Source organism: Canis aureus, chromosome 11, assembly GCF_053574225.1.
Source record: "Canis aureus isolate CA01 chromosome 11, VMU_Caureus_v.1.0, whole genome shotgun sequence".
In the NCBI taxonomy this organism is placed as follows: domain Eukaryota; kingdom Metazoa; phylum Chordata; class Mammalia; order Carnivora; family Canidae; genus Canis; species Canis aureus.
Genome location: NC_135621.1, coordinates 61268076 through 61291008, shown reverse-complemented (window position 1 = coordinate 61291008; position 22933 = coordinate 61268076). Strand labels below are relative to the sequence as shown.

The window sequence follows — 22933 nt, the reverse complement described above, 5'->3', positions numbered from 1 at the left end:
GGTCAGACCAGGGTCCTAGGATCCTGGGATCAAATCCCTTGTGGGGCTCCTTGCTCAGTGGGGAGTCTGCCTTTCCCTCTCCCTCTGCCCGTCCCCTTGTTTCTTCTCTCTCTCTCTCTCTCTCTCTTGCACTCACTCTGTCAAATAAATTAATAAATAAATAAAATCTTTTAAAAAGAGAAAAGAAAATAGAAACTAAATCACAAACAAAATGCTTGCAAATTAAATCCTGGAATATTTTTAAACAATTTACTTTGATGAAGTATGGCTTATTATAGGAATAAGAAAGAAATATTTAGCATTATATTTATTAATGAAATATTCCACATTAGCAAGTTGTAAAAAATGTGATCATCTCAATAGGAATAGTAGAAAGATGTATTTATGATAAAAAGGCTACTAGTTGTAGGCGGTAACGTCTTTGAACTGGTAAAATGCTAGAAGCAGTTTCTTTGAAACCCCTTAAAGGATGCCTTCAATATCTGTTCTCTCTACAGTAATATAATTACTGGTTTTTAGAGTGGGCCTATGGAAGCCTATATGGCCCAGCTTCTCTGTCAAATGGGTATAACTATGTCCATTTTGGAAGTGTTTTGGGAAATGATGTATGTAATTTTTAAGGTAAATCTTTAAAGAGAGGGAACACATCTCATTTTTTGACTGTTAGGCTTTCCTGCCTACTGAGTTGGACATGTAGCTGTGAATCATCCAGGAACATGTAGATGACGGCAGCCCCCTAAAAATGGCAGAGCAATCCAATAAAATCATGTTGGTCTCTGACACCATGGAGTCATTATACCACTTCTTATAGGTATTCGATTTTATTTAAACCACTGATTTTCTTTAAATCTCTGTTATAGCTTTTAAACTTAAATTCTTACTAATGTGCCTGTTTTTGCTATTTCCATTCACTATTTTAGTGGAGGTTTTGGACAGTGTAATAGAAGAAAAAGTAATAACTGGTATAATTTCTAGTAAGACACAAAATCTAAGACAATCTTCAGACAAACCAGTTAAACCAGTAAAAAAGATCAGCTAGGTAACTATTTATAAGACCAATAGGAAAACATTAAAATTATAGCATAAATCCATAATAACCCAATTGAAAGTTATTAAGAAAAAGCTGTTTCATAATAAGAGGAAACCCCAGAAGTGCTCTAACACTAAATGAAATAAAATAATCAGTGATTATTATAGTGAAAATTATAAAAGAATACCAGATTATTTTAAAGTACAGAACAGGAAACCAATAAATGAACCAGTAGATTATATTCACAAATGAAAAGATTTAAAAAGGAAAAATATTAATTATTATTCAATATAAACAAAACCTTTTCTAAAAGCATATTTTGTGGAGTTTTATAAGCCAAATCCAAAAACCTTTTGGAAGTTCATGGTTATATAATATACCAGATATGTAGGAAAGTATTGAAATATGTTTGGAAAGAAAACCCAACAACATAAGGATAATAGTTAATTCTGAAAAGGAGGAATGGAATTGAAAAATATTAAGCAATTCCACCTGTGTCTATAACATTTTCTTTTTAAAATATCTGCAGAAAATGTGTCAAAATATGTTTATCCATTTTAGGTGTTGAGTTTCTACATGTTTGTAATATTATTCTCTCTCCTTTTCTAGATATTTGGAACATAAAAAGAGAAATTCTGGCTGCAATGTATAAAAATCTTTACAATTTTATAACTTCAAGACTTCTGGGTGGTCATTGACCCATAATTGAATTGTGGAAATCCAAATTTTAATACAAGTCAAAATTTAACTCTTACATGTGGCCGTTTGGGATCCATCATGCATAAATTAAATTGGTCTTTCTACCAATTCTTCCAGGATTTAGATGTGAGAATCTGAGAATATGTGGGTGAGGGCAACACCCTAAGTATGGCAGGACTGTCAGATACAACCACCTTGGTCTCTGACACCAGGGACTTATTGTACTAGTTCTCACAGTTATTCCATTTTATTTTAACCACTATTTTTTTTTTAAAATCTTTGTTAAAGCTGTTGAAATCAAATTCTTCCTAATGTGGTCATTTTTACCACTTCTATTCACCGTTTTCCTTTCCTTATTTGCTATGTCTATTTGCTAACCTTTCAGCATAATTCCTTGTCAATACATACTTCTTCATTAAAAATGAATTTAGAGAAGAGGTAGCACTGTGTTTGGATCTGTATTTTCAACTACTTTTTTCTTTCTTTTTAAAATCGGGTTTACATTTCAAGTCATGCCAATTTTTCTGGTATTGTGATATTAGTTAACATTTGGGTTGCTTCTAGTACCTTGTGAATAACTTTGAAATAAACATATATGTTCTTTATATGTTTTTTGCATTTAGGAGTATGACCTTATTAGATATATCCAAAAAGCAGATTATTGGGTCAAAGGTTTGAATATTCTTAGAACTCTTTATTTGAACCAAATAGCTTTTTACCTGAAAAATTCTATTAATGTGGCTATCTCAAATGACTGATATTACTAGATGCATTATACAATTGCTGACATAGTATACAGTATTTGAGAAAATACCTGATAATTTAATCAAGTATATCTTTATTACTCAAATTTGCATTTGCTTGACACCAAATTGATTATTTTCATATGTGTGTTAAATAGTTGACTCAATTTTGGGGAATTTTCTACTCGTTGCTTTTAATAAATGATTAAGTAGAATCATAGTGTTTCATTAACAACTGCAGAATTTCTTTCTATAAGTTATTAATTCTTTTTTATGTTTACTGCATGGTTTCCCCAGTTTTAATTTTAGTTACATTTTAAGCTATAGTTTAAGTATTTTACATAGTCACATTTTTTCATTTTTCTTCTGTGATTATTTTCTCTAATCTCCAAGCTTATAAAATCCTTTCCCTTCTAATAAACATTTTCATATTTTCCAAACATTTATAATAGTAGCATTTTCTAAATTTTATAATTTATTGGATATCTCTTAAAGTGATATATCAAGTGGAATTTTGAAATCAATTTTAAAAAAAGTCAAGCAATTGTGCCAGTAGCACTGGAACACTGTTCCTTTTTCCATTAGTACATTGTCTAATGAAAATTTATTGTTTTTTTTCTGATTATATAAGTGAAAAGGTATTACTTTATTTTTCCATATTATTTCTATGTTATTAAACGTTATTTCATAATGTGGGTTTGATTTTCTCTGTACTATTTTACTGGATGCATGTGGAATATTTTTTAAGTGATTTCCTCTATAATATGACCATCACGCTCTAGGAAGAGAGTTCTTTTTGTATGATATGCTTCAATTTCCAGAAAATTAGAGTGTAAGATAATATACATGCATAATGACTTAATAAAGACTTTTTTTAAAGTGAACTGTTTGATTCATTTTGCTAAAAGTGTTAATAAAAAGTTTGTTTTCTCTATGTTTTATTTTTATTTTTATTAAAAAAAAAGTTTGCTCCTAAGTGTTGTGTCTTTTTGCTACATTTAAAATATAATTTTTTTTTAATTTTTATTTATTTATGATAGTCACAGAGAGAGAGAGAGGCAGAGACACAGGCAGAGGGAGAAGCAGGCTCCATGCACCGGGAGCCCGATGTGGGACTCAATCCCGGGACTCCAGGATCGCGCCCTGGGCCAAAGGCAGGCGCCAAACCGCTGCGCCATGCAGGGATCCCTAAAATAGAATCTTTTAATTATATCTTCCAGCTTGCTTTTGCTGACAGGTAGGAAAGCTATTGTATTCTAAAATGCTTATATTATAATGATCTCTTTTAATAATATTAATACTTTTTGTTGTTTTTCTTGGAGTTCTTTGGTAAATAGTAATGTTAACTAAAAGAAAAAAAAAACTCCTTTTCAAAATGTATGTCTCATTATTGTCCTTATCTGTAACTTCAAGGACAATGTTAAACATTGTCCTGAGCCATCTGTTTTTTACCTTGACATTCAAAAGATTTAATGCAATATGTCACTCAGGAAGTATATCGGGTTAAGATAGCCTTTATTTTGTTAAGCAAGGATCCTTCCTTTCTCTAGTTTAGTAAAAGGGACTCACTTTTTCAAACTTTTAAAAATGCTTGGCAGAGTTAACTGTTAATATAATGCCTTTTAGCATTTAAGACAATTACATAGGTTTTATTCTTTTACCAGTAAATTATATAGACGTTATTTCCCACTCTTGCATTCGAGAAATGACCTACTTGGTCACTGAGTATTTTTCTCTTAATACATTTAAAATGCTTTGCTAATATTTTATTTAGGAGGTTTTTTGTTGTTCTTTTTTTTTTGCATTTCCAGTGATACATTCCAGTGGTTGTACTACAAATTTGTTTAATTTTTTGTTAAGTTGTAATATCAAGTTGTTTTTGCATTTCTTTACAAATTTCTTTATGTATTGATTTATCTATTTAGCCTAGAGAGTCCATCCTATCTTTATTCAAGTGCAACAATTATCCATTTGTACTTTAATATCAGGCTCTAAAAAATACATATAGATAATACATTGGTACTTTGTGTATGACTGCTTGGTGCTGTGACAGAAGAATGAGTAGTTGTGACAGAGAAAGTAAGGACACTATGGATAATATTTACCATCTGGCCCTTTAATGAAAAAGTTTGCTAGCCCTTACTTTACAGTTATCATTGGAGCAGGAATCCCGTGGCAACCCCAGTGATCTTTTCTGATGTTTCCTGTTAAATTAATTAAACAAGAAGGCCATGAGACTGAGATTGTTCTAATGCCCTGGTGGTATACTAAGCAAATCAAACCCTGAGCCTGTGAATGTCTCAAGGTTAGGAAATCTAAATTCTAAGGACGACCAATCATAAGCTAGGCTTTAAGCTACAGCTAATACAATAATTTCCTTTCTTGGTTTCTGCACCTTCTCTATGTCTTTCCCCGACTTTTCTGCAGAAGGTGCATAAAACCATTTCCGGTTTGTCACTGCCCTGTTTGAATAGAATATTGCTCAAATAAATTCATTTTAATATGTCTTGGGGGCGCCTGGGTGGTTCAGTCAGTTAAATGCCTGACTTTGGCTCAGGTCATATCTTGGGGTGCTGGGATTGAGCCCCACATTAGGGTCCATGTTCAATGGGGAGTCTACTTCTCCCTCTTCTTCTACCCCTTCCCTTACTGGTGCTCTCTTTCTCTCTCAAATATATAAATAAATAAAAATCTTAAAAAAAAAGAATTTTAACATCCCTTGTGTTATCTTTTAACATCATTCATCTCCTAACCCAACTCCATCAATGCAGTCATATCAAAATTGATGACTTTATCTTTGGTTGGCTGATTTTGTATTAAGTTATAATCAGGGAAGTGAGGGGCTGATAATTGTTATCTCAACTACTGTGTAACTCCAGAAGATAGGATTTAGCATATTCCAGAGAAGTAGAACATTGGAATACTAACTTTTTCTATAAATGTCACTTTTTCTTCTTTAATATTGTCACAGTTGGTACCACAATATTTAACCTTCCAAATTTTCATTATGTTTGTTATTATAATAATTATTTTGGTGGAGTCTTTTTTTTTTAATTGATTGACATGTTTTTGTATAGCATTGCATATACACCCCTTTTCAGGTTCTCCTTCCCTCTTATTGACAGTAAACTTTTCAGCAGCAGCGTGAATACCAAAACACACTGTCAAAGGGGGGCAAATACTGTCAATCTAGAATCCTACATTATTAATAGTTTCCTTGTATTCCTTTTGTTTCATTTCCTTTCTACTTATGTGATAGTTTGGTAGAGTGTGGGGTAGTCAGAACAATGGCTTCCCAAGGATGTCTATATCCCAATCCCTGAAATTTGTGAATATATTACCTTACATGGAAAAAGAGGCTTTGCAGGTGTGATTTAGGCTAAGATCCTGAGATGGGAAAATTATCCTGGATTATTCAGATGGGCTCAATCTAATCAAATGAGTCCTTAAAAGTGGAGAACCTTTCCTGGCTGAGGTCAGAGGAAGAAGTGAATGTGAAAGAGGGACATAAGAAATGCAATATTGCTGATTTTAGAGATGGAGGAAGGGTCAAGAACTGCAAGATAATAAATTTGTATTGGTTTAAGCCACAAACATTGTGGCAACTTATTATGGCAGCAATAGGAAATTAACAGAGTATATAAAAATCTAGCTTGATTTAAAAAAAAAAGTCTCAGCAATATTTCATTATCTTTCTGCACTTATTGTTGCTCCTGAAAAGTTTACTGTCAGTCTAATTTTGTGTAGCACTTTTATGTGTTTGAAACATGATTAATTGGGGGGAGGAGCCAAAATTTCAGCTACATCTTATCAGAGTACCTCTTCAGCTATTGATCTTATCTAGAATACCTTAGTTTAAAATATATAACTTTGTTATTAACTTCTCAGTAGCAATTTTTCTTATTGCAATTAGAGAATATTGCTTGCATAAGTTCTACTTTTCAAAAATTAGAGGATTTTTTTTTTTGTTTTTAGGCCTAAAGTATGATGGCATACTTCTGCAAATAATTTGTGGAACATGATATATAAATAACATATTCTCTATAACTTATGACATTTTGTATAACTCAGTTAAATCTTATCAATCATATTATTTAAATTATCTTTATTGGTTTCCTGGTTCACTTGATTCTTAAATCTGATACATGTTCATTTCTTTCACTAGAAGTGTGTGTGTGTGTGTGTGTATATATATATAGCTTCTTGGTGTATGTATAATAGCTTTTGCTTTATGTATTTTGATACTGTTCTTCACTGAATAAGGGTTGACTATTGTTATATCTTCAATGTAGATTGCTATTCATGATTTTCTGCCTTTGTTAACTCTTTTGCCTAATTTTCAATTCATTTTGCTGTTTAATTTTTGGTGTCATAGGTAGTTGATTCCTTAAAAAAAAATTCAGTGTTTCTTATTTAATGATAAGAATATACAGCTATGAATTTTCTCAAATATGCCTCTGTCTTTAACCCACAGAATTTGATATGACATGCTCAAATTCCCATTGAGTTGTAAAGAGCTTATATTTTTAACTGATTTTTTAGAAGAAATTCTTTTCTATTTCCAAGAGATTAGATTTATATTTTAAATTTAATTTCTTGTCTTGAAATATAATAAGAAAATATGTTCCATCCACTTTCTTTAGTTTAATGGTATTTTGCTATAGGTCTTAGCATATAGGCAATTTGTAAAACATATCCCATGGACATTTGAAATGCATGTATATTCTATGTTCATTGGTTATAGAATTATTATATATTAATAAATTAAGACAGACATTTATGATTAATTATATTTTGTATATCTACTTAATCTGATAATATCTGAGAGAAAGATATAAAATATTTCTTTATGATTGAAGCTCTGTTAGTCCCTCCTGTTTTCTTTACAGCAGAAAGAATAGTTTTAAATAACGATAAAATCCTTATATGGGTTTTTTTTGGTCATACTTAGAATAAAGTATAAACTTTTGCTGTTACCTTATCAAGTATTCTTTTAGTCTATAGGCTACACTTAGTTCATTCCTCAGAGACTTTGCACATGATACTGTAATTTTCTGGAATACTTCCACCTCCTCACCTCCCACTCGTTTACCTTGTTCTTGGCATCTTTGCTTGTCTGCCTACTTCTCATCATACATTTTCAGGTACTTAAATGTTCCTTCCTCCTATAAACCCTCTCAGAACTAAAATGGGTTCTTCTTTGAGGAAGAATAGTTTCTATAGTGAAATTCTTTTTTTTTTTTTTCCTGCTAGCTATTGGCCTCAGCTTCTCTGAGCATAAAGATTGCTCTGTGACTTTTGGGGATATATATCTGCCAAGAAATGAGAACCTCTCAGGGAGTTATCCTTTCTTTCTTTATCTTTAAATTTCAGCACTTGGAACCAATATGCTCCTTTGCAATTTTAATCATATCTGTATCATGTCTTCCAGAAAATCCTAACATTTATTGCTTCTTTGATGGTCCAATTCATAGTTATATAGTGCTGCTAGGCCATTATTATTTTGCATTTCTTTTCCTTTTAATTTATTAAGAGGTGAGAAGGTAAAGGAGGTAAATATGTAAGCAGACTTCATCATATAGAAATTCAAATTTTAAAAGCCACAAAATCCCTCAAGGAATGGGTATTGAATGACATATGGGCAAGTGCTTTTCAGCCTATTTTGAGTAAATATATTAAATTTGATATACTTGTATTTTATATTAATTTGTTTCTTATTAATCAACACTCTAATTTATTTGGAATACATTTACTTGTTAATAGGAAATCATACTTTTTAATATATTTTGTAGTTAAATTTGCTTGGCCCTTAAAGATATGAAAAGATGCTCAAATTTATTCATAATAAGAAAAATGCCAATTAAAATTACACTGAATTATTATTTCTCCCCTATCAGGTTGGCAAAAATCCAAAACTTTGACAACTGTTGGCAAGGCTGTGAGGAAACAGGCACTCTTATATATTGCTTGTGGTAATACAAAATGGTACAACCCCAATGGAAGAAAATTTGGCAGGATCTAACAAAACTATATAAGTATTTAGCCTTTGACCCAGAAAGCTCATTTCTAGGAATCCATCCCAAAGATACTCTGGAAAGACATGAAAAGACATATGCATAAGGCTATTTACTAGATCATTATTTATAGTAGCAAAAACTGGAAAGAACCCAAATACTCATCAATTGGTGTCTGATTGAATATGAACTATTGTACATTCATACAATGGAAATATGTAGCTACAAAAACAAATGAGGAATATTTTTATATACACATATGGAATAATTCCCAGTATGTATTTTTAAATGAAAAATAAAAATAAGTTGGAGAAAACTGTATGATTATCTATAGGTCAGAAAAAGAACATAGATATTGAAGATAAAAAATTTGTATACCCTGTTTTATAGATTTCACTTTGTTCTCATGGATGTATTTTACTTAAAATTGAAAAAAATCAAATCAAAATAAAAAATATAAAGTTAAAAATAAAATTAAAATGAAACAAATCTAACTGTATTGAATTGGTGGCATAACAACCCAGAAAATAATTAATGCAAGAGACTTTAAAATATAGTAAACTGATTGAACTATCTTAGTGGTTTATTCCCTGAAGACCGTAATAACAGAAAAAAAATTAAACTGTTTTCCATAATCTACTCTTACTTTGTTGTTCTGTAATTCTCATGTGTATGGATAGTAGGATAATGCAAGTACTTCAATGTCATTAGGAACTAGAAGTTTTGGTGTGGGAGACAAGAGATGTGGATATAAGATTAAGGAAGATAAAAATTCTGAAAGTCTACATTTGAATATGGGGATCCCTGGGTGGCTCAGTGGTTTAGTGCCTTTCAGCTCAGGGCATGATCCTGGAGTCCTGGAATCGAGTCCCACATCAGCCTCCCTATAGGGAACCTGCTTCTCCCTCTGCCTGTGTCTCTGCCTCTCTTTCTCTCTGTGTTTCTCATGAATAAATAAAATAAAATCTTAAAAAAAAAGAAATATCAGTATGATGTCATATGTATTGTATCTTAAACCAAACCAAAAGCAAACATATTTTCTAGGTTTGTTTACTGAAGAGTCTGGGAAATAAGTAACCCAAGGGTAATAAGCACCCACCATGTCCAAAGTGTGGTCCCTAAGTACCAATTCCCAATAAACAAACCAAGGCTCCTTTAAGAAATGGCTGAATCCACATCTAAAGCAGGAAAAAATCCAAGATAACCAGGGAACAGATACCTCCATGACCAGCTTTCAATAAAAACCTTGAATACTGAGTTTCTAGTGAGCTTCCCCAGTACATGATATTTTATGTGTGCTGTCACTTGTTACTAAGTGATTAATGTGTCAATCATTCAGAGAGGGCTCTTTCACTCTTGTGTTTGGTTTCCTCTAGACTTTACCCCATATGCTTTCTCCCTTGACTGACTTTTCTTTGTATTTTCTTGTTGTAATAAATCATAGCTTTAAGTATGACTAAATGCTGAGTCCTATAAGTTTATCTAGTAAATCACTGAATCTGAGGGTGGTCTTGGAGACCCAAACACAAAGATTCTAAATCTTCCCACCAGTCTATGGGAAATATGTGGAATAAAGGAACATGTAAATGATACCACAGGGATGCAATTAGCAGAGGACAGAATGTGGAAAGCTTTATAGTTTCTTTAAAAATAAATTGCTAGAAAAGCAAAAAAAAAAAAAGAAAAAAAAAGGAAGAATAATTCTATTAATTAAAAGAGATTTTTGAAACATTAAGAGAGGAAATGAATCAATGTTTGGGACTGGTTTTAAAGTAATTCAATGAGGGGCTGTGGAAGAGAGATCACAGTGGGATTATAGAGGAAACCAGATTTCTTATAAATTGATATTTGTTAAAATTTAGTAAAGAGTTTAAATAAAGTTGCTATATTTTATTTTATTTTTTAAAGATTTTATTTATTTATTCATGAGAGACACACAGAGAGAGAGAGAGAGACAGAGACAGAGAGACAGAGAGGCAGAGACACAGGCAGAGGGAGAAGCAGGCTCCATGCAGGAAGCCCGATGTGGGACTTGATCCCCGGTCTCCAGGATCACACCCTGGGCTGAAGGTGGCGATAAACCACTGAACCACCTGGGCTGCCCAAGTTGCTATTTTTTAAATAAAATTTATATGACAGTTGTTATTTAATAAAATCTTAATTAAATTTAAATTTAATAATAATTTGAAAACTAAAGATTTGAAATGGTATGTGCTAATATTTTAAGTATTTTTGCACATATAAGTTTATATGTGAGGTTCTCTCCAATTTTCCTTTTTTATAATTTTAACTGCTTTTAATATTAAATTTATACCTGCTTCATGTTTTTCTCTATACTGTAAGAAAAATATATATTAAAAGAAGAATCTATTCCTTGGAGATCAATTTGTTTTTTTTTTTTAAATTTATTTATTTATGATAGTCACACAGAGAGGGGTGGGGGTGCAGAGACATAGGCAGAGGGAGAAGCAGGCTCCATGCACTGGGAGCCCGACGTGGGATTCGATCCCGAGTATCCAGGATCGCGCCCTGGGCCAAAGGCAGGTGCCAAACCGCTGCGCCACCCAGGGATCCCCTGGAGATCAATTTGAACCAGAGTTCTTTTCATCAGAAATTCTTTAATATGTGTATATAGTTTTCATTGCTTATTTTTGTTTTACATTGATACTTCCATCGCAACTATGCGATATTTTATATTTTAACAGAAAATTCCTTAAAAAATTCTGATTTTAAAGAAATACCCACATTTTCCAAAAGAATATGATGTGAAAATATTTACATATACAAGTATGTATCACATATACATACACATTTTCTATGTGTGTATATAAATGTATGTATACATTTTATATATTTTAAATTTATATGTATATTTTATCATTTTCCTTTTTCATGTGTAATTGTTCCATCTTCCATCCCCCACTCAAATAAACCTGAGATTCTGGACCTTGGCTACAGAGGGTAGACTATAGGATTATGTGAAAATGAATATAGGTAAGGGAAAAACTGAAATTGGAACATGTTCATACCCAGGGGTCAATGAGATTCTTTTAAAGTGAACCAGAAAGACCCCATAATATAGACAGAAAACATGACAAAGCCCCAGCTGACCCATGGAAGAAATCAGCACAAGGCTTTTGTTTTTAGAACTTCCTCAGTTTTCTTGTTTCACATTTTATTTATCAGTTATTTAATATTCATTATTTCCTTTCTCTTGATTTCCTTAGGACTTCTAGAAGTGCTGTCTCTAAATTCTTGAAATATAACTTTAGTTAATTTAATTTTTGCTTTTTTTACTAAAGGTTGTATATGAGATGCGAATTTACTTTTGCTGTAGTCCTAGCTCCATCCCAGGAGTTTGAATATATAAATAACATTCAGTATCATGATTCCCTAACTTGTTCTTAGTTTTTTTGTTCTTTTTTTGTTCTTATTTTTTTTCAATAAGGTGAATGAAATAACTCACAACTTATTTCCTACTTGATCTGTAAGTAGGTAAATGCACTTAAATTTTCAAGTGTTTGACTTTCAAATCCATTATTAAACATATTTATTTATGTGTAAATAAAAAACAACGTTGACTTCATCAATTAAAAGATGAAGATATGTGTGTCTCTACTTTGTCAGCTTCATCATCTTGATTTTTGTCATCTTGATCCCTTTTTCCTGTCCTTTATGTTCTATTTTTAGTTACACTTATCGCAATTATTAAGGCTAGTATTTTCCAATTTGTAATCTTCAAAACACTTTGTTCTATAACATGTTAACAAGTGTCCCCCCAAAAAGACTCTTTCAGCCAGGTTAGCTTAGCAATTCAGAGGTAAATCCAATTACACTGATGTCCTAATTTAAAGACATCTAAAGAAGACTAATACAAGTACTGTGAATTATCTATGGGAAGTTGCATTATGCAGAACTTTCCCAAATTCTGCAACTATGGACCCATTCTAAAGCCTGAAACATTTTTAACCCTCCCTAACATCAATGTTTTTCCGAGAGGACAATACTGTCTTGGGCTATGTCTAGATTTTTAACTAATATCAATGCTCACTCACAATCCAATCTATCATTTCTTTCTCATTACCCAGATTTTGATTTTGATTCGTCTTCTGGTAGCCTGGAGCAAATCTTCAGTTTGTGTGTGTGTGTGTGTGTGTGTGTGTGTTTGTGTGAAAAGTACGAAGTGGTATATTATCTGAAACACTGCTTATCTTAAAATGGTGTTCACATAGTAACAGCAGCTTGATTTGGTATAAAATTCTTGAATCATAAGTGTTTCCTCTCAAAGCACCACATATTTTATTTTCTTTGCAGACCTAAAATTTAGCTGTCTTCCTCTTCAATGAGTCTAGCTTTATACTTAAGAAGCGAATCTTTTGGGGCATTTGGGGCATCTGAGCGTCTCAGTGGGTTAAACATCTCAGGTTATGCTCCCAGGATCCTGAGATGGAGCCCTGCACTGGGCTCCCTGCTCAGCCAAAATCTTGAGATTCTCTCCTCTTCTTCTCCCTCTCTTCTGCCCCTCCCTCTCACTCGTATACAGTCTCTCTCTCTCTCTTTCTCTCTCTCAGATAAATAAATAAAATCTTTAGAACAAAAAGAAGCAAACATTTTGCCACAATATGTCTAGGTAAGTATCTTTTTATTTTTCTTGAATCATGGTAAGCACCCTCAGTTTCTAAATTTAAAACTTTTTAGATGAGAATACTTTTTTTCCCTGCACTTCAATTACTTAACTCAGTTTGAATTTCTTCTTATTCCTATTATTTATAGTTCATATATTTGTTCTTTGCCTTAATCATTTTTTTTTTCTCACATTATTCACATTGGTTTATCCTATCCTTCCACATACTAGGAGTACTATTGTTCATGTCTGTACATTGAAGATTCAAATTTTCTACAGCTCTAAGTAGGCTCTTTTGGTGTCTCTGAGATTTGGCTACTGCAGTTTTGTTTGGGGGGAATTTCTTCCTGTAATTTTTCTCTTCTCATCTCAATATTCATTTATTATTTAATCTCTTCTTATCTATAATTTATCCTATGTATGTGTATTCGTGAAGAGATAATGTTCTTTTACATACCAGGACGTTCCTTCTCTTCTTTTGTGTTACATTTTAAGCTCTGTATTTGTTGTTTTGGGACTCACTCTTGAAGAAGGAATGTCTTCCTAGGGAATGTTCAGAATGAGGGAATTTTTCCTAATTCCCTCTTAATCCATTACTGGTCAAATCCTTAGTTTCCTCTTTCTTTTCAACATGTTTATTGAAGGCTGATTGCTAAAGAAATTCTAAGAGGCCCTCTCAGGTAGTAGCTGGGGAAAACAAAACAAAACAAAACAAAACTAACTTGAAGTTGTGAAGCCATCAAGACAAAGTGCTATTGTGGAGAGACTAGATTTATATTCAGTCAGCTTTTATTTTTGGAGAGGAGAGGGAGATAAGGTTGCTGGGCATCTCATTCCTTATCTTAGTTTTGCCCTCAACTTTCTATTTTGACTTTCAGTTTTCCTAAAGTGAAATAAGATTTCTTTACTCTCCTCATAGCTCAATTTACTATTTTTGAAGAGGAAGCAATTTCTTGGGAAAATGAGGTAATCCATTGTCTTTTATGATAAATAAAAGACCACACCACTGAGCATGCTCCATTCTTTTTTTTTTTTTTTTTTTTTTTTGCATGCTCCATTCTTAAGGCCTTTCCAGTCACTGGGGATATCTTCTCTGAGAGAAATGGAAACCTCTTTCGGAACCGATGTTCACTTACCTGCAACTTCTAAGAGCACTTCCTTCCAGGGAATGAATGCCTAGCAGTTATATTGATCCATTTGCTGCTTGGAAGAGGGATTCTCCCTACATTTTTACTCTGTGTAAAAATGGTAGTTGGGCACCATGGGGGCTGTGGAAGGGTTGCTTAAATTAGGTAACCCTTCAGATTCTTTTTTTTTTTTTTAATTTTTATTTATTTATGATAGTCACCCACAGAGAGAGAGAGAGAGAGGCAGAGACACAGGCAGAGGGAGGAGCAGGCTCCATGCACCGGGAGCCGACGCGGGACCCGATCCCGGGTCTCCAGGATCGCGCCCTGGGCCAAAGGCAGGCGCCAAACCGCTGCGCCACCCAGGGATCCCCCCCCCCCCCTTTTTTTAAGTAAACTACGTCCAAGGTGGGGCTTGAACTCAGGATCCCAAGATCAAGAGTTCCATGCTTTACCGAGTCAGCAAGGCAAATGTTGACATTTTAAAGTAAATTCAGGGGGTGCCTGGGTGGCTCTGTTGGTTAAGCATCTGTCTTCAGCTCAGGTCATGATCCCAGGGTCCTGAGATGGAGCCCTATGTTGGCTCCCTGCTCTGTGGGGAGTTTGCTTCTCCTTCTCCTTTTATCCCTCTCCCTGCTTGTGCTCTCTCTCTCTCAAATAAATAAATAAAAATATTTTAAAAATAATTTCAGAGGATAGGTTTCCTACTCTTTTCCTAGTACTTTCATTTTCCTGAATTTAAAATTAATAGTTTTCTTTTGATTAGGTGAGTATGTATATGATACCCAAATATATGCACTTTTGATTGGTAAATATCTGAGATTGGTTTACATCTTTTATATATTAATAAATAAAAAAAACTAAAGACTGTTTTTCTAAGTTGGAATGTGTTCTATTTTTCACATTTACTATTCTGGTATTCCTCAGTTATATTCTGCAACTTTCAAATGTTTAACTATGACCCAGCTGAGTTTTCCATTTCATATATATTATACATAATGAGTTAGTGAACACTTATTCTGAGTATCCTAAACCCTAATCTTTCAATCCTATTACTAAGTAGAAATGTATTTCTATTTGTTTTCTATAAAGTTTATAATAGAAAGTCCCCATAAACTAGTGATTTTGCCTTAAAATAATTAAAAATAATTCCATAAGTTGTATGTGACAGATGGCAGCTACACATGGCAAGCACAGCATAATGTACAGACTTGTTGAATCACTGTATTGTACACCTGAAACTAATGAAACACTCTGTGTCAACTAGACTTCAATAAAAAGAAAAGTCCCACAGAGTTGATGACGATTGTTCTTGTGTTATTATTTTATTTGTCTCAAGAATTCTTCAACGTTGGGGCCGCTGGAGGGCTCAGTCAGTTAAACGTCTGACTCCTGATTTGGGCTTAGGTCATGATCTCAGGGTCCTGAAGTTGAGCCCCACTTTGGGCTCAAAGCCTAGCAGGGAGTTGGCTCAAGATTCTTTCTTCCTCTCCCTCTTTCCCCGCCCCCCCAAAATAACTAAATATATTTTTAAAAAGAACCATTTAACCTTGACGGCTTTGCTTGATTTTCTCTGAAAATATTTTGTACATGTGCTTTTTACAGCTAATTGATTAGAAAATGGAGAAAACATCTAGAATTCAATGGTGTTTGTCACCACAAAAAATCATAGACAATAATATTGTTTAGATTTTAGAACTGGACTTATGCCAAGTGAACCAAACCTGAAAGCAGCCATTAGAGATCACAACCCCTTCCAATACAATTTATTACCTATATATTTTCTTCCCCCTTATCTCTGTCTCATGATACTGAATAAATCAGTTAGATGGTTATGTAGGGAAATTTAGATGATTATATAGGAAAAAGTTGGTCAAGGTGACCACTGTATTGCTACTAGCTTGTTTGTTCCTTGCTGCAAAATGTGCTGAGCCCTTGGCCTTATTGTCCTCAGCTGCAACCCAACCCAATATGTCAGAGCATTCATCATGATGCCCATGGCACTTGAACAAGAGGAATCCTGCTACCACAATGACACACCTTTTGTTTGCTGAGTAATAAACCATCTTATTGTGGTGCTATAAGTGTTGTTGTGTATTTTTGGCAACTATGGAGTGGTAACAGGTTTACTCCTAGTTATCCTCTGTGAGACTGGGGTTGCTTCTGATGGAGTTTTTAAAGCTTCTGAATGTGTATCTGTTGTCTTAACTCAAAATAAGTTGGAAGTTAGTAAAAAGGAGTGCAAAATCAAAGGATGGTAGGGATACAAAATATTGCGTAACTACAGTGCATATATTGAAATGTACTTTCCATTAATGAAATTAATGAATCTTTTGTAATTGCTAATGGGGGTGTGGTCAGATGAAGTCCAGCTGGTCACCGTTTTGACAGGGCCTCCATGTTGGATCACCTTAATCCAGAGTCTGGATCTCAGCCTTAGAATCTCATGAAATGGATGTTGTCATATACTGAGAGTGGGGGAGGCTTTCATGGATAAACTTACACTATTAAAAGTCCTGTCTAAACCAGAGACATGGTTCATTAATTTATTATCAGAGATACCCTTTCTGGAGAGGATAACACTAGTATTTGCCAAGTGGGAAAGGTCCCTGCCCCTTCATCAAGAAGCCAATTCTAAATTAAAAGGCTGCTCTGTAAGGTTAGGAGCAGAGCAAAGGAGGATGGTAGTGAGTGAGGCTTGAAGAAACACCTCATCTGACTTCCTAGTGACCCAGATGCTCTGGTTACTATGTACTGCTGAATGACACATTGCCACTTTTGAAATTTCTTGTTCCTATTTTTCTATACTTCTACTGCCTTCTATCCCTGTGCTCTACCATTTTTTTTTTTTTTGGTTGTGTTATTATAAAAGATTTAGCTAATTCCTCATTAAAATATTTTTGGAATGAGGCTGGGAAAATGAATATCTTCAGGTCTCATTCTTAGCTATGGAGCCTCCAATCCCTTTCAGATGACTTCACAAATATCTGATCTCATCTTTGTGTGTTTATTGTATTAGTATAATTATCAGCTTTGGAGATATTTTAATGTTAAAAATATATTATATACCAATAATTGGGTGTAGGCATTATGTATCCCTTTAGTATTTAGTTTGTGTATTTACAAACATACATAAATGGTCCCAAGTTCATTTATTTATTGAATGTATTTTGCACCTACTATGTGCTTAACACTTCTGTAGGTGCTGGAGATACAGTGAATAGACAGTCAGGCTTTCCACATTCATGGAAACCCCACTCTAGTGATAGTCAACAAGTACGGATATATATAATAGGTTAATTTCAGATAGCAATAGGCTTATGAAGAAAAATGAAATCAGGTAAAAACTGAAGAAAGACATGGGTGGCTATTTTAGATGGTATCATGTTAGTCTAAATAGTTCGCCGAGCACAAAAGCTATGTGGGGAATGTCATTAAACAAACAGATGTATTTGCTAATTCTGTTATTTCCAGTTTGATCATAAAAACATTGCAATAACTGTAATGTGAATATGCAACATCTGTCAATAAATCTGACATTCTCTCATCTTTGTGATTCAGACATATTAGCATTGATTGGTTGTAAAATGAAAATATAAAAAATCTTGTTCAAATGCAGTCAACATATAAATACTTTGAGGACGCTGTTAACAGGACTGACATTTGAATGTGTGATGAAACGGAATAGATACCATAGAAATTCAGATAATGTTGAGAAATTCTCAAACTTCAGTTAGTATATTAGTCTTCTGTTCTTTCATAGTCCATAAAAAGCATGCAGCATACGGTAATGTGTCAAGAATTTTTTAAAATCCTATTTATGTGTGTAAGTTCAAATAAGATGCATCTTCTTTGCTGTATTATATAATGATGCTAAAATGTGAGGTCATTTAAGGATTTGCCAAACATGGAAAAAGAAATATATTTGCAGTTTTTACATTAGGATACAATTATGCTTTGAGAAAGCACTATTGCCTAAATACATCTTGAAAATACGCTTTTGAGAGGGAATGAATAGCACACAAATTCTGATTTCTTTTAAGTCATCTTGAAAAATGGACTACAGACACATGAGCTGAGCTTTAATAAAGTGCTAATTAGGAGTGCATGCCACAATTTGAATGGTGGCTGTATGAAATGTACAGAAATCTCGGCAGTAGAGGAATGGTACGTGGCTTTTGGGGACAAGTTGTGACAGCTAGGTGCTGGTCCTTTGATGACAAGAATCTAAAACCTCTAATGCTGACAGAGACTTTGAAATTATCTATTCAAACTCTCAATTTGCACATGAGGAATCTAGGGCTTAGCATGGGTAAGTGACTGTCTCAAAATCATTTGGCAAACAGGTCCCCTGATTAGTGAGTCTGCTCAGTGCCTCCAGCCCCGCACCGCTTCACCTTCTCTCCCATTTGCTTTTCAGCCATTTTGTCAAATTCACATGTGTAAATTATCCTTTTGTTTGCTACCTGCTCCAAGACATAGTTGCAGAGGACAAGAATGACAGTCAATGCAAATGAGGTAGAGGGGTTTCATTGCTCCCTTTTCTTATATCCAGTCATAAGAAATTATAAAAACTCACAATGTCAATGGAAGTTGGAGGAGAGGATTGGAGCAGAGCTGGTCGGCAAGAGAAGAGAAAGTGAAAAGGGGGCCATGCTGGACACAGAGGTAGAAGCTGTAGCTACTCCATCAGCAACCATCTCCCTGGTAGTTGACTTCTCTGATTTTGAACAGGAAACTGATAACAATTCCTGACCTTTCTTTTTTTTTTTTTTTTTTTTGGTCTACAGAATGAAGAGTGATGACTAGTTAATCTCTGAGGTCCTTTAGTGTGTCAGTAGTCAAAGACTGGCTATATATTCAGCCTTTTGGAAGACTTATGGGGGACATATGTGCAATTTGTGTAAAGCCTCTGTCACCCCTGTCTACATGCAGCTAGAAAGCACTGATGTTTATTTTCAGGTAGAGATAAGGCTATCCTTGCTGACCAGTTAATAAGTCTGGTAATTTGGAATTACAGTCAATTCTTGATTAATCAGAGTAAGCAAGGGCAGAGGGTGATGCAGAAGGGAGAGAACACAGATGACCATAAATCATGTGTGAAACAAACCTCGAGTACAGTATGGTGGTCAGAAACAAGCAGTTATTCTTGTGTTCAAATGTTCACTCTATACTTACTAGCTATGTGACCTTTGGAGAAAGCTGGAAGGCGTTACATGGTCTGGCCCCTGTCTACATCTATGACTGCCTTCTTCCACCTCACATGATTTACTTCAACTACAAAGCCCTCCTGTCTTCTGTTTTGGGGACAAGCATGCTCCAACCTCAGGGCCTTTGCACATGCTGCCCTTGCTCTTCATCCAATTATCTACATGGAACACTACTCTTTTCTTTCCAATTTCCCTCGGATGTCATCTTTTTAGAGAAATTTTCCCTGGCTATGCTAGGAGGAATAATGATAGAAACTCAACTCTATATTCTTACCCTTCTCAATGTTTCTTTATAGTCACTTCCCAAGAAACTATATATGTGTTTTTGTTTGGTTGCCTTTTGTCTACTTAGATTAGCAAGTACATTCTTTTATATAGCCCTTGTTTTTTGTTTTGTTTTATTTGGCTTTTTTATCTAAAAAGGTACCTGGCACATAGTAACTTCTCAGTACACATTTATTGAATAAATACATGCCAATACCCAAAAGTGGAGCCAGTAATAGAAATGGCTACATGTTGCACCTCTCCACAGAAAGACTGGTAATGAGTGAGGAGAACAGGACCTTCACTTCTCATCTGATATGATTATTTTTATTCTGTGTGTATGACATTTATTATAAATTATTTTAAAGAGATTGTGGCCTGGTCTAAGATATACCATTATCTTATGCACATTTAATCTGTATTTAATTTTATTTCTTCCACTTCAATCTACATTGCTTCTGATCATAAATGGAAATGAGCCAGCAGAAAGGAGATAGTATCTATCCACTTGGCATCCGTGTGAGAGTTCACTGTTCTGGAACCTGAATGCCATGAACTCTCACTAATGACCATAGATATGAACCTAGGAAAATACTTTTATATGAATTAACTGAAATGATACAAATTAAAAATGTGGGGAATGTGAATGTGAATGCAAATACAAGTAGATACAATCAATTTGAGTGAATGCACCAGACCATTCATGTGGCCACAATTCCTCAAGCCCCACTAACTTTAAATATTTTCTGTATCTGGCTAGCTTCATTTATGTCTCTTCTGCAGCTTGCCTTAGCATGGAAGAACTGCAGTAGGAGAAAAGACCCATAGCATGATGGGCAACACTAGAGACGGAGGTTTGGGAATAATATTTGACAAATTAACTTCTTACTGATTGCTTCCCCCAGCAGGCGTTTTGTCTTCCCAAATGAAGGACTTGGGGGATGTAAAAAATTTCAAATCTGGGCTTTTCTTGCTTGTATGATATTATAGACATGAAAAATAGACAACTAACAAGGGGATGGATATTTTTAAATGAGGATAGGAAGTATTTACATCCGTGAAAAAGTGAAAAATGCCTTTGCTTTTTCTTCCTCCTCCCCACACTACACACACACACACACACACACACACACACACAGTCCTAACTCACATACACACACGTATCCAGTTCACACACACATGTACACACACCCATGCACACACACACACACACACACCCCAATGCCTCACCCCAGGACTCGGATGATCAATGCCGAGGCTCGGCCTTGCTCCTGCTGAAGTCACACGTGAGTTCTAACCAACCCCCCTCTAAAGCTGCCTCCTATCACATGCTCTTCAGGACAGGATGAACACATCCACCAAAAACCATGTTTTCTTTGCATCCTAACTGAAACAGCATTAAAGGGGGAAATGGGAATTCAGCGCTGCCAGCTACAGTATCTCTCCTATCAGTTCACCAATAAGGCCTGGTAGGGACCTGCCGAGCCTCTGGATAAATTGTATTTTCCAAGGGTTAATTAAGCTGTCTTGAGCTTCTGCATGAAGAGGAACAAACTGGCACTTGCAGCGCTTTCTGAAACCTGCTGTCGACATTACAGTCCCTGCTGCTTTTAGCTGTATCGATCCGATGCCTGACCTGTGAAATCCTTGATGGCTGCTAACACTAGAAGCTTACTGGAGCTTTCCAAGGGAGCTTCGGGACAGCTTGTGTAGTCAGGTACAATTACCTATCCCTCCAGGAGAGCCAATTAGTTCACAAAGAGCTGGAGCAGAACAAATGTTTTGTATGTGATTTAGAATCCTAAAAAAGAAAGGAGAAAAGAGGAGAAAAAAGGCTTTGTTCTGTCTGATTCTTTTGTTCCTAATTTTATGATTATTGTTCGATTCACAGTGGTCCTCACATTTCCTCACATGTTTCTGAACGAATTATAAGAACACGATAAACCGTATTTACAGTCTTCTCTCTTTAAAACTATGAAAATTGTCTTCTGCCATTTAAGATCCAGTTTCTGGATTAATTGCATGAACTCAAAGGTAGGAAACCCAAGTTTGTTCTACTTTTTGCATTTCAGAAACTTTTCCTCCAAATGGTACAATAAATTTTATCATAATGAATTGCTCCTTTAAAAAAGGAGTGGATGGCAACTAAATCTGAAACTTGGCTTTGCAGATAGAGTGAAACAATCAGAGATTCCTAGGCAGAAATTTGCTCTAGATATCCAGTAATATACCAACATTATTAGCATGATTGACTCTGAAACTAAGCTAACATTATAGATTGTCAACTAATGAAATGTGGTGTACTCTGAATACAAAGGTGGCATAACCGATCTATCATCTGTATGCCCTGAGCCTGAGACTGCCTTCCCAGTCATTGGTATTAGTATTACTGAGATATTTATGCTCCCTTGCCCATTTTCTGTCATGACCAGTGATACTCATTTATGAGCTCACAGCAGTATGTGGTCTGTCCATCATTAAATACATTCATTTCTTCTTTATTTTTGTCTTTGAATATTATCTTAATCACGCAGGGATTGATAATTAGCCTTCATAGCATAATATATCAATAGAATTAACTGCAAATAGAATTTACTGCACTCTAGTCCATCAAAATAAGGAGCATCAAAAAAAAAAAAAAAAGGAGAAATGGCTATCAGTTCTGATTTTCAATAATGGAGAGGAAATTTAAAAATCTGGTTTCAAATCTTCTTTCAATCAAATCAAATCAAACCATATATGTACCTATGACTGTTTGGTAGCTATAAAATGAACTTGGACCAGGAGTTTCCTTACATTAGGAAAAGTTATCAGGTCTCCATCACAGAAGCCAGTTGAGAAGAAAATAATATGGGCATTGATTCCTATTTTGGAAATGTAGTAAACTAAACTTGACAAAAATATTTGATCATATTTTAGAAATAAGTAGTCTAAAGTAAAGTTAGTCTCTGGACATAAACTAGAGTCCAAAGGGCAAAGACAGTAAAATCAAAATTAAAAAAAAAATCAGTCAGTTGGGTTTTACCTTAGCTCCTCTTAGTAGGATCTGGTATTAGTAATTTGTAGTAAAGTCATAGTTGCACAAAGAGATAAGGGCCTAACACGGATCTGAGGTACATGGACCTGGAAGCTGGCTTATGTGGAGTCATAAGGCAGAAACTTGGGTGCACATCAGTGTCTCTGTGCCTGAGAACTTCCCGATACGATGTTTGTCCCACCAAT

At 34.5% G+C, this 22933-nt stretch overlaps 1 protein-coding gene and 1 long non-coding RNA gene across 3 annotated transcripts in view; one reads left to right on the top strand and one right to left on the bottom strand.

Annotated features, from left to right (window-relative positions):
- Positions 1-22933, bottom strand: part of VRK2 (VRK serine/threonine kinase 2) — a 215423-nt gene that overhangs the window by 169133 nt on the left and 23357 nt on the right. The window lies entirely within an intron of this gene.
- The window catches only part of LOC144323089 (uncharacterized), a 41464-nt gene that overhangs the window by 9256 nt on the left and 9275 nt on the right, over positions 1-22933 (top strand). The window contains exons 1-2 of one of the 2 annotated variants that reach the window (XR_013388627.1): positions 20827-21428; positions 21603-21745. This is a non-coding gene — a long non-coding RNA (uncharacterized LOC144323089). Of the gene's footprint in view, positions 1-20826; positions 21429-21602; positions 21746-22933 lie in introns of those variants that run through there. The other variant, XR_013388628.1, reaches the window with a different exon arrangement.